The sequence below is a fragment of the Ochotona princeps genome, chromosome 12, assembly GCF_030435755.1.
Source record: "Ochotona princeps isolate mOchPri1 chromosome 12, mOchPri1.hap1, whole genome shotgun sequence".
In the NCBI taxonomy this organism is placed as follows: Eukaryota; Metazoa; Chordata; class Mammalia; order Lagomorpha; family Ochotonidae; genus Ochotona; species Ochotona princeps.
This window is the reverse complement of record NC_080843.1, coordinates 29,476,093-29,489,361: the sequence shown is the minus strand read 5'-3', so window position 1 is coordinate 29,489,361 and position 13,269 is coordinate 29,476,093. Positions and strand designations below refer to the sequence as shown.

At 35.3% G+C, this 13,269-nt stretch overlaps 1 protein-coding gene and 1 long non-coding RNA gene across 2 annotated transcripts in view; one reads left to right on the top strand and one right to left on the bottom strand.

Annotated features, from left to right (window-relative positions):
* Nucleotides 1-13,269, bottom strand: part of DACH1 (dachshund family transcription factor 1) — a 384,212-nt gene that overhangs the window by 146,292 nt on the left and 224,651 nt on the right. The gene's annotated exons all lie outside the window — the stretch shown is intronic.
* LOC131481555 (uncharacterized) overlaps nucleotides 10,306-13,269 on the top strand; it is a 63,618-nt gene continuing 60,654 nt past the window's right edge. The window contains exon 1 of the long non-coding RNA XR_009246383.1: nucleotides 10,306-10,382. This is a non-coding gene — a long non-coding RNA (uncharacterized LOC131481555). The remainder of the gene's footprint in view (nucleotides 10,383-13,269) is intronic.

The following is a 13,269-nucleotide window of genomic DNA, read 5'->3' as shown; positions in this document are numbered from 1 at the left end:
AGAGCTAATTATACCATGAACCCAGCAACAAAAAGACAGAGCAGATGTTACTTCAGACGTGCTAAAAGTCCTCGTGCTTAATGTGCATATACTAAAACAGTGAGCAGAGTCGTCAAAAACAATATCTAATCAAGACGGTTTTAGACATGCAAATCTTTTTAACACCAGAGATAAATGGAGGAATTCTGTCAATAACATGTTCAGTACTCACCATGTGCTCGCCAGAATAATTATATTAGGCAGTGATTTCTAATTAATATAATAAATGTGTGAATCCACATTGTTACTATCCTAGGGGGGTGGGGAAAAATCTTGGGAGGAGGAAATGAAGATCATATGCTGTGAGTTAATAACACAATACACAATGTTTTCATTGAGAATGTGTTTCCATGACCCCCAAATAAGATCTTTGAATATTTTAAGGTAATCAGTGGACTATAATGTTGTTTAATTACAAACTTCTCTTTCTATGCAAAGAATCATTTAAAGGATTTTGGGGAAGGCAATATTTGGATTGATATAAGTCAAAAGTCCTAGAGTGATCCTGACTTCATCATTTCTAATGATCTGGGTCATTTAAGTATTAAATCTAATCAGTATGACAGAAGCGAAGCAGAAAATCAAAATAGGACATGGTCCTTGATATCCATGGTGGTTGGGGGTGGGGTGGGTGCAGAATTCTCTTTGGACACTAACAATGTAGCTTAATCAAACCACAGGTACCCCTTCTTTCTTTTTGGTTTTCTTGGTATTCAGGCATATGTGGTTCACAAATATAGAGGAAAAATGGTGTAAGTGTTGAACTTGTGAGGATGTTTTTTTCTGCTCATCATTTTCAAAACAATATTTGTAATAACTACTTGCATAACACCTTATAATATTAGATACTGTAAGTCATACAGAGATGATTTTAAATATATAGTGGAGGACTGTAGATGTCATTAACTTGACACATTACAGAATCTAATATCAAATGGCAATGAAATTAATTCCTCATTTAGTTCCTCCCCACATTGCAGGCATTACCTAATCACATCATAAGTGGATAACAAGTCAAAGGTCCCTTTTCTTAAGGGACCTTAAGAAAAGTCATCTTTGGGGCAAGCACAACAGCTCAACTGGCTAATCCTTTTCCTGTAAGCCACACGCATCGCAACTGCTCCACTACTCATCCAGCTTCTCTCTGCTTGTGGCCTGGGAAAACACTGCAAGATGTCACAAAGTGGGGGCCCGGCATCCTTGCGGGAGACCTGGAAGAGGCCCGTAGTTCCTGGCTCGGAGCTCAGCTCTGGCCTTGGCGCCATTTTGGAAGTTAACCAGATCTTTGTCTCTTCTTCTCTGTGTAGAATGTGCCTTGCCAGTAAAAATTAGTAAATCTTAAAAAAACAGAAAGAAAAAAAAAGAAGCTATTTTGTATATCAGTATTTTCGATAGAATGTAGCCAATTCATTAAAACACTTCTCCAAATCTCATTTAGTTTACAACTAAACTGAAACAATTACCCGTTCTCATTTGTTTTTTTTCACAATCAGTAAAGTGATCAACAAATAATGTGCTAAACAACACTTTTTTTGCAAACCATCACTGTGCATGTAGCTCTCAGTGAACAAATGTTCTATGTTAATTTTTTTAGATGAAAGTCTGGCTTTATACGAAATATGTCAAGAAAGGGCTATAAACAAAAAATCTAATTTTTATATATCTATTATATTTAGTTAACTGAATCAAGAATCATGATTTTAAACCTTGTACTAGTTTAATGATGTGCAGTTTTTCTGCAAGCATTGAAATAAGTGACACAATATAAGGTAAATGGATTTGTAACAATGTTTCATAGATCCTATAGTGATTACATACATATGTGACTGGTCATTCTCTCTCTCTATCCACATACATACACACACAAGAGGTCTTCAAAAAGTTCAAGGAAAACGTTTATCACATACGAATAGGACCAGTGTTGTAGCACAGTCGCCACCTGCAGCGCTGGCATCCCTAAAGGCAACAAGTTCCAGTCCTTGCTGTTCTACTTCGGATCTAACAATCTGCTCATGTGCCTGAGAAAGCAGTAGAGGATGGCTCAAGTGGTCGGTCCTCTGAAATCAAGTGGGAGATCAGAAGATGATCCTGTCTCCTGGCTTTGGACCAGCCCACCCCTGGCTTTATACTCATTAGAGGAGTGAACCGGTGGGTGGAAAATATCTCTTTTTCTCTCACTCTGTAACTCTGTCTTACACACAAACCTTAAAGAAAATAAGACAAAATAAAAAACAACAAAAATAATCTATTGTGGATTTGAACTATTTTTTTACTAGTTTTAATATCTTTTAATCCCATTTTCTATAATTCTTTTTTAAATTTCTTCCTGTATGACTGTGTGTGTATAGAGGTTGAATGTATATGCAGACACAATTTAATTTAGCAGTGCAACTTAATACAGTTAATCATCTTTAATGTTAAGAGTCAATTCTTCAATAGTTTGGTAAACAGCCAATGCAATAAATTCGCATTGATGAAAATAATTATTAAATGTTAAGCTTATTCTCAAGAAATAAGGAATCCAAAACAGAAGTGTATTCAAAGATTGCAGATTTGGAAACAGGAGTATTAGAATTATTACTGGCATAACTTACAAAAACCTTGATATAGGAATACAAAGGTATCAGGAGGTAGAATGAGAGTTGAATTTATGTTGTGGAAAATTGGTCCCAAGTTGGTTTTCCACTTCATCAGAAAGCACTTTTGTCTTGTATGCAAACAGTTAATGAGGCATGCCACCGCTGAATTGTTTTAACTAGTGTGAGAAATATTTCACCTTTTTCCTTTTTCTTTTGAGAAGTTTTAATACTATTACAGTGAGACACTCTCACTGTTGGAACTTCAATTCTATTTTTCAGACAGCATGAAGGAATTATATAATTATTCATGATTTAAATATTTTCATTTTCCATTATAAATTATTCTCTGGTGAATGGTGGCAAAAGATCCATCAGTTCTGCTACACAGTAATAAATGTGTGATGAGAAGGATCTAGCCGTCACATCTCCTCCAGAAGCCTTATCTTTAGTTGGAGTATTTTGAAGCAGCGAGTCTTTTGATTTAGCTTTTAAAGCCTCTGACAGGTGGCAAAATTTTGTTCCAACAACACTCATGTGATTGGGAACAAAGGAATTCTTTCAAGAGGTTTGTGGTTTTACCTTTATACCCCTTTCAAAGAAAACAGGATGATCATTTCTTTCATATTAAAATTAAAGTAAACATAAGGGGCAGGAAAAATTATGCATTACAGGAAGTAATTGCTCTTAAAAAAGAGCTTTTCATAGATTTATGCAGAGTGTATACTCATACCAACAAAGTGTTCACCTGCATAACTGTTTCGCGATATGATAATTTAATCCTTACTTTGCATTTCTTTTATTTGATCTTAAATATTCTTATTCTAAATACAAGCTTATTATTGTTATTAACAATAATGTTAATAGTAAACATTATGTTTATATTTTTAATCATTATTTAAGATGGTTAGATTATATTTTTACTAAGAAATGTAATTCTAAAGTGTTTTTATTTCTAAGCATTTGTGATATTAATATTATATCTAAGAACAAAATCTATAAAATATAACCAGCTAAAAAAGATTGCCCTTAAAAGCCAGGCTTAACTTCAATGATTAGCAAATATGAGTACGATTTGTCTCTTACAAGCTTAGTCATCTGTGTCTTCATACTGCCAAAAAACATTCTTAATGAAAGTAACTACTAGGTTATGCTAAAATTATTTCTTTGAGCATATCTAAGCCACTCCAATAATAATAATAAATGTATTTCAGGATTAGTGCTTTGTGAAGAATCGCTAAAACATGCTAGATAGAACAATCCAATAGTTGACAATGCATACCAGTTTCAAAGGAATAAAGGACATATAAAATAAGAGGATTTCTAAGCAATGAAAAAAATTTGAAATGATCCTGGTTCCAGGGACTAGTGAATACTAACTGATTTTCCAGAAACTCTATAAAAATTTCCAAAATCATGAGGAAGCCAAATACTTTCCTTTGTTTCCTGTACCTATTTAGTGATTTGTGTCTGCAGGAAGAGAAGTTTTTGAAAACTTTCGATGCACTGGTCACAGTAAATGTTTTCTGAGTATGTTCCGTGAAACACCTCAGTCTGTTTGCGTTATATAAAAAAAAATATCTTGAAGAAGATGTTGTGGGGGAGCCAAGCAAGGTCAACTAGTGGCTAAAATCCTCGCTTTGAAATGTGCCAGGATCCTATATGGGCATTGGCTCCAATCCCAGCAGTCCAGCTTCCCATCCAGCTCCCTGCTTGTGGCCCGGGAAAGCAGTCAAGGATGGCTGAAAGTCTTGGCACCCTGCACCCATGTGGGAGACCCAGAAGAGGCTCCAGGCTCCTAGCTTCAGATCGGTTGGGCTCTGGCCATCGCGGCTGCTTGGGGAGTGAATTGCCGGACGGAAGATCTTCCTTCTGTCTCCCTTTCTCTCTGTATATCTGACTATATTATAATATTATATAATAATAATAGTAATAATAATAATAATAATAATAATAATAGAAGATGCTGTGTGGGCACGCCACAATAGCCTAGTGGCTAGATCCTTGCCATGCATCCACCAAGATCCCATATGGGCACCAGTTCATGTCCCGGTTGCTCCATTTCCTGCCCAGTTCCCTGCTTGTGGCCTGGGAAAGCAGTTGAGAATGACCCAAAGCGTTGGGGCCCTGCAACCACATGGGAAACCCAGAAGAAGCTCCAGGCTTCTGGCTTCAGATCAACTCAGCTACGGCTGTTGAAGTCACTTTGGGAGTGAACCAGTGCACAAAAGATCTTTCAGTATTTCCTCTGTGTATCTGCCTTTCCAATAAAAGCAAATAAATCTTTTATAAACCAAGATGTTGTGTCACAAAGACAATGCAATATAACAGGAATTTTAATCTATAGGCAAGTTGACAAAAGGAATATTCCTTAATGCGTTTGGCGGGGGATTCTCATTTTGTTCAAATGTTTTAAGAAAAATAAGAACACTTTATTTAACATATGCAAAATTTCATAATACATGTTATCCAACAGCACCAATATTATAATAAAGTTTATTCTAAACCACTGATAGGTATTATAAATTGAATAATTAATAACATGAAGTGGATCCTTATGTGTCCAATCCTTGATTGGGAGCATCTGGACAATAAGTAGCTGGACTCTATGCTTGGTATATGTTTGCAAGGAAAGAATCTTGATTGAATTTGAACTGTAATACTGCATCAAGGTGGAGGAATCCACCGGGGGGAGGGGCGTGGGAAGGGGTGGGAAGGGGTGGGAGGATTCCCAGAGCCTATGAAACTGTCACATAATGCAAAATAATTAATAAAAAAAATGTAATAAAAAAAAGCTTACCAGCTCCATTTGTGAGTATTTTGGTGCTTGCATATGTACATACAAGCATATAACATGTGTACCAATATCAGTATATTCTGATATTTCTTGGTACTATGTACATACATACATACTATGAAAAAGAAGAAAAAATATATATAGTCCTTTAACCTAGAGTGATTTACCTATAGATTAGTAAATGAATGAAACACTCTCATATTTCTAAATGCATGTCTGATACCCTGGGAGAATATTGTATGTATTGGAGGAATGAAATATATTGTCCACAAATCCAGAGAAGTATCTAGTATTCAACTTTGTTCTAAAAGTCTGGGCAACTATTTAAGATGAAAAAAATAGAAGTAAGTTGTGCTGACATAAAGGAAAAAAATGTTCTGGTTTGTAGTTGATGTTTTTGTTTTAGCATTTCTAATTAGAAAATATGTAGTGTAGACAGACTTGTAAACACCATTTTAGCCACTAGCTAGAATTACCTTTATGTTAATAAAATATCTAATAAAATGGAAAACGATAATACCTCTCTGATCTGAAATTAAATGGGGAGTATACAGCAGCAAGGAGATTTGCCTGCTTTACATAAGTTTATAAATGTTTATGTTTACTATAAACCATGTCTTACTTTCTAAGATAAAATTGCACTGCCAGAATATGATCGCTATGATGATATTGCGCTACTAATTATTTCAGTCAAGGTCATGTTCTTACCCCTTCATTTAATAATCAAATATGTGGGAAAAAATGATTGTGTACTTGCTCTTAGAAACTGAATACTATTTCACATGAGCGGGAGGACCCATTACAGTCATCAAACGCATACATGTGTATGTACATTTCTGGCTGGTGAACATTCAATATATTAGCATACCAGAGAGATACATACAGTCTGAGTACAAGTACAATCTTCCCACATTTGGATTTTTGTACTAATTAGAAATGTTAGCTTGTTGCTTTAATGTATATCTTCATTAAGCTTGATGTCTAGGGTATGAAATATTTAAATATTCCTAACAAACAAAAGGAAAAAAAATTAAGATTTCCAAAACTCTTTCTAGGACTTTGGTGTTGAATCTACCTTATATTGAGAAAGATCTCCTGTAGAAAATATTTAGGAAACATTTTTAATTCTGAAATATTTCATTCTGTCAATGTATCTTTCTGCTTATTTGATGTAAATAGGAGGGAGATCTAATTTGATAATCACTTCTCTGTCTCTCTCTTTCTCTCTCCTCTCTGACATTTGAGACCCTACATACAAAGCAAATTACAGTCACAACGAGATTATGATGCAATGATCTCATTGTGAATGTTGCATTATGGCTCAGGCAGTATATAAATGGTCCCTAGGCACTTGTGTTTACAGCAATTTGAATTTCTCTGGTAGCTCAGTATGATTTATGGCATATTTCAAACGTTCTCTTCAAGGAAGAACACTGTTAAGTTCATGATAGTTCTGAAACTAAGATAAAGATGGAAAAGTAGCTTATTTGGAGCAAATAGGAATTTGCACTTTGTTGAAATTTTGGCTTTTTTTTTTTTAGAGATTTATTCATTTTATTACAGCCAGATATACACAGAGGAGGAGGAGAGACAGAGAGGAAGATCCTCCGTCCGATGATTCACTCCCCAAGTGAGCCGCAACGGGCCGATGCGCGCCAATCCGAAGCTGGGAACCAGGAACCTCTTCCGGGCCTCCCACATGGGTGCAGGGCCCCAATGCATTGGGCCGTCCTCAACTGCTTTCCCAGGCCACAAGCAGGGAGGTGGATGGGAAGTGGAGCTGCCGGGATTAGAACCGGCACCCATATGGGATCCCAGGGCTTTCAAGGTGAGGACTTTAGCCGCTAGGCCACGCCGCCGGGCCCGAAATTTTGGCTTTTAAAAGTGAATTAGTTGCAAAATTGTCCTTGACACATTTCATTCAATGTCAGACTTAAATAAAAAAAACAATGGTGGTTCTGAGTGAATCATTCATAGAATTATTCAGCCTTCAATTCTCATTCAAACCAACTGCATGGAGACCAAGTGTTAAGATTTTGGTATTAATAGCAAAATAGATCTTCAACAGAGATCTACATAAAATTCTGTTGTTTATCTGTTTGAAGCTCCTGTGCTGCCAAACAGGTGGTTTCTTATACCTGCAGTATTTCATTTCTTCATGCACAGCTGTGTAAGAAAACGTTTGATTTTATGAACCACATGCCACAGTTAGCAATATTTCATAATAGACAGGAAAAAGCAACTTGTATTGCTTCATTTACTTTTTCTATACCAACAACGGGAATTTGCAGAATTAATATTACATGGTTTCCTCATAGTAAGCTTCTGTAATATAAGTGCCATTTCTGTGAAAATACACACAATAGCACAAATCCATCTGTGAATTCACATGCAAAATAAAACACTGCTGATGAGAGCACTTTTTCATCCTTTTTATTATTATTCATAAAATTCTCTAGGTATGCATGGTGCTTTATAGAGCATATAAAAAGACAAGGTCCCTGTCACAAAGGGTTTATAGTATAATCCAAGGAACGTACTGGGTAAAGAAGCTCAGATATAGAGAAAAAACATATTTGCCAACAATCATATGAAAAAGGATAAAAATAGACATTAAGGAAAGAAATAGAACTACAAAATATATTTTTGTGATTACATTTTTAGAGCAATTTGTTGGAAAAGCGTATAAAATTGAAAGTAATAAAAATAAAGTTAGGGTACCAACTCAAACTTTATTTTCACATTTTCTGTAGTGTTATGATTTAAGTGTATGGAATGCTAAATGTTTTTCATATGGTGTCCTTGAAATTCAATACTATTATCCTATCTTCTTGCTTTATAACATGTAGGTTGATTTGAGTGATTCAAAGATACCATTTCCATCATAAGATTATATTAATTGAAAACATTTAATTCTAAATATTCCAAGTAATCAATTTTAATGAAGTAAAATGTATTGTAGGTTATACTATTCCTTTAAGGTTACTAAGGTCAATAACAACAAAAGTAAACCACAAGTCAAGATACCACATTAACAGATTTAATATTCTCACAAAATATTTTTCCTATCTTAATAACCTAGAGTAAATACTAAAGTGGGAATCCCCATAGCAGATTCTGTCATCTGTCAGGCTACTTTAAAAGTTACATAATATCAGGCAAGATATTATCTTCTCTAAGATCCAATCCACTCATCTGTAAAATGGAAATGCCAACAATATTAACACTTTATGCTTCAGATTAAATAAGAACAAAAAGACACAAGACATGACTTGTATAAAAAATGAGAATACAAATTTTAATTGTAAAACTCTGGAATGCTGACATTCAACAGAAAGGAGCTTGGACTGAAGGAAAAACTCTCTTTGGTACGAATACAGATGACTTCTTCAAGTGAACAGAGAGCCTGCAGTAACAACGGTAGTATAGACACAGGTATCCCTGCTACTCCACGAAACATTCAGTCAGTAGTAAATATAACCACCACATACTGTAAGTGTATGCCAATCGATGTGATAGGGCCTTAAATGCTCCCAGCAAGCTGATCGTCTCACAGAGGAGAATGAGCATGAACCAAACAGACTTGCAAGCAAAAATAGTATCATAAATTACAAAAAGACTACAGGAACCAGGGTGAACGCAATGGTGAAGTTTAGAGGGTGATTCGGATATCCAATTTTAAATTTAGCATTTTGGGCAGGACAATTAAGTAAATGGTAGAAAATGAATAGAAGCTGAGTAAGTCAAGAACAAACAGAATAGAGCCAAATCAGCTAGATTTTAAGCAGATTTGGGAGCAGAATGGAAGTGCCACACTTACAGGATTTTAGAAAACCAAATCTGGCAGGAAGAACAAATGGGAAGAATAATCCTCAAAGAGGTTTGAGAGGGGAAAATTGGTGCAATCCACATTCTACAGGGGTCTTAAGCCACTGAAGGTCTTTCATTCATTTGTTTTACTGTTCATTTATCTATTTGCATTTTATTTGAAAGACAGGGATGGGAGCAATGGAGAAACAGGAAAATGGGTGAAGAGAGATCTCTCATTGCTGGTTCACTCCCCAATGACCTCCACAACCAGAGTAGGGCCAGGCTGAATGTTAGAGCTCAGGATGGATCTGTGTCTCCCACATGGGATGCAGGTCTCACATCCTTGAGTCATTATCTACTTCTTCCCAACATACACATTATCCACAAGATGGAATTACAATGGTAGGAGCCAGGACAAAAACCAGGCACTTGAATATCACACAGGTGACCCAAACAACAGCTTAACTACTGTGTCGAATGCCCAACCCTGTGACAAGTTTTTAAAGGCAAACCTATGTTCTGACGTTCAAAGGCAAAACTTCTGTTCTGGTTTAAAATTAATCATCATTGCCATAGCTCTTATAAGGTAAGGGGTTTCTAAGACTATAAGTGAGAGCATGAAGATTGGTTTATGGACTATTACTGTGTTCCAGGCAAAGGGTGCTGATAATCTGGGTGACCATATTGGTGACAGTTACAATGGAAAGTGGTTCAGGAATCCTAAAAATGGTTTTGAGGAAGAATAAATAGTTATATTATGTACTCAGTAACTGTAAGACAGGGGAAGAAAATGTCAAGGATGATTCTAAATTTCTGGGAAGAGTATCTGTTTTATTTTGTAACAGTTGCTATACACTATCTTGGGGAAAACTACAATACAACCTATAATACAGCTAAATTTATGTATAATTAATTGTTTCTAACATTGCATTTATTTGTGGTTAATTATGTCTATGACAACACTAAAATTTTTCTTAAGAATCTTTGAACAGCATAGATGGTCTAATCATCTAGTGGAGATTTTTAGGGTGAACACTATCTATAGAACTTAGTCACTAGATGGCCTCCTTTTATTTTGTAGGATGAAAACTAGGAAATCCACCATTCTGTCATTCTAGAGCTTCATTAGTAGTTGACCTACTTTCAATAACATTAATTCAGTAAGTATCATTATTCCGTGAGAGTAGTTTCAATAGAATGCGCTCTGCGATAGATAATACAGGAACTATTTTTCAAAAGATTTGTTTACTTTTATTGGCAAGGTGGATCAGATTTACTGAGAAGAGCAATTGAAAGGTCATCCCTCTGTTGGTTAACTCCCCAAATGGCCACAATGGCCAGAGCTCAGCTGAACCAAAGCCAGGAGCTTCTATTGGATCTCCCACAAGGGTGCAGGGTCCCAAGGTCTTCAGTGAGCCATCCCCGTTGCTTTCGCAGGCCATATGCAGCAAGCTGGATGGAAAGTGGAGTACCCAGAAGCTCAAATGGGATCTCAAAGCTTGCAAGATGAGGATTTACTCACTGGGCTATCATGCCAGGCCCATTATAAAAACCACTTAAAGGGTCCTGAGAAACAGTTTTACTTGATACAATGTCCAAGAAAGATGTCACTGTTCAAAAACATATCTAGCTGGGGCAAGTATAATGGCTCACAGATGAATCCTCCACCCTGTGGAGCCAGAATCCAATAAGGGTCCCAAGGTCTTATTTTGGCTGCTTCACTTCCCATTCAAATTTCTGCTTCTGACCTGGGAAAGCAGCAGAGAATGGTCAAAGTCTTTGAGACCCTGCATCCACGTGGGAGACCTGGCGCAAGCTCCTGGCTCCTGGCTTCAGAATGCAACATATCCAGTCATTGAAGACATGTGGGGAAGAGCTTTTTCTCTTGGTCTCTAGCTCTCCAAATCTCCCTTGCCAACAAATATATATACGTCTTTAAAAAAAGAAACATTTTCAAAAAATCTAACTAAGTTTAATTGCTATTACTGCCACATATGAAGGAGAAAATAATAATATCAGGGATAACTATTAAAGTCAGCACTAATAAAATGATACACTTACGAAAAATCTTTTCAGGCTACAAGAAGTCATTTGAATCTATCTGTTATTGAAAAGAAAGTGTTTTCATGATAATGCATAATTAAGATATCTACTCGTTTCTAACTAAAATCATACAACATAAATTTTAAAAGTAAATGTAAATTTGTAAAAATTGATTTGAGAAAATTATCCAAATGATTATTTTCACTTTATCCCTTATGCTTCATAAAACTAAAGCTGGTATAAAACCATGAAAGTATATGTTCTTTTTTTTTTTTGTAATGCCTATGCCAACTGAAACTAGTGTTTCACTTTTAATCAGAAATAAAACCTCCTTTTAAAAGCTCCAAACTTCTTCTCAATTCATGAGTATAGGAATAACTGAAACCATTTTTGCACGTTATTTTATCTATCAATAGTAATTAACACAGTCTTAATCTGGCTAATGTTAATGACCACTGTTCTTCTGTAAATCCCAGTTAAACCAAGCTTATTAAGGGCTAATTAAAGGGAGTCTTATGTGCAATGAATAAAATAATGTCTGTTTTCAGATTTGGAGTAAGTATTTTGTCTGATAACATAAAATGGGATAAAACTTTTCAATTAAAAGTTAACAACATCATTATTGATTTTTAAACACGCAAGTGAAATAACTGGAAACTTTCCTCTTCCTATGTGTACGTGCTTTTTAAATGTACAGCAATGTGATCTAAATCTGCTAATCCATTTTTGAAACTTAGCATTGGCCTCAAGTTGCCAAAAATAACTATTAAAACTATCGATAATATTCAACCAGATCAGCAAGTGCGGATCCTGGTTAAGTCAGGAATGCTGAGAACATGTATAGGAGGCAATAATCCCTATGGTTTCAGCTAAAATTGTAACATAGGGAATACTGGAAAAGCCAACTTTTTAGAATATCCTTACGATTGTATGTTTAAAAATGGATACATACATTTTATTATTTCGCTTTTCTTTCTAGTTATTTTAATATAGTGCTTACACTATGTCACGTAGTGGCCCATGAAACCATGTAATACCCAAAGAGTATTATACTTTTGATCTAGATGTGGAAGCTCAAAAATAAGAAGCTAAAACATCTGACAGGGAAAAAAAGAGCGAAGTTTTACGCCCAAGACATAGACAGAAAGCTGGAGGCAGGAGCATTGGGTGTGTGTGGGTACTTCACAGAACTGGATCAGATTTGACTATCCTGAGAGCTTATATGTGGCTATAAGAAATTGAAAATAATGTCAACTCTATTGTATGAATATTTACTGTTTATTGTGTTTTAATCTAAATAAGAAACGATAAAGGCATTTGGATTGTGAATAAAGTAAAAACTGGCAAATTTATTTTTTATATATATATATGGCATACATCACACAAGACACATTTACATGAGACAGAGAAATTATGCATTTAAAAGTTCGTACCTAAGACAATTTGAAGGTTAAATTTGTAGAAAAACAGACGTAGATTTAGTACTGAGAGGTATTTTCATTCAAAGCTGTTTCTAAAAATGAATCTGCTTTGGGTAATGGATTATTCTGCCAAATTAGATAATATTATCTACTGATGACTTCCTTACCTGTTGTTTTATCAATGCATTTCATTTTATTCATTGTTTTTGTCACCTTTATTTCTCAGTCTTAGTGATTACATCCAACTAATCAGAATTCCTGGTTGTTGACTAAATGTAATACAGCCAGTATTACATGAGTTTATGATACAGAAATTTCAAATCACAAATCATTCTGGATTCTTGAGGGAATAAGAAGATACCATACGTTATGCTAAACTCTTCCATTTGAAACTAAATGTTTACAAATAAATGATTCTTTGTGGATCACCATACTTTGAAATATCACATTATTCTGCTGCATTACATCTCAGAAAGGTCACATGAAATAAGCAAACAGAAAAATGGATACAAAGTTTTCAGCTGCTCTGGCTCCATTTCTAAGAACTACATCTCTACAAATTAATATCCTAGGAAGGAGAGAC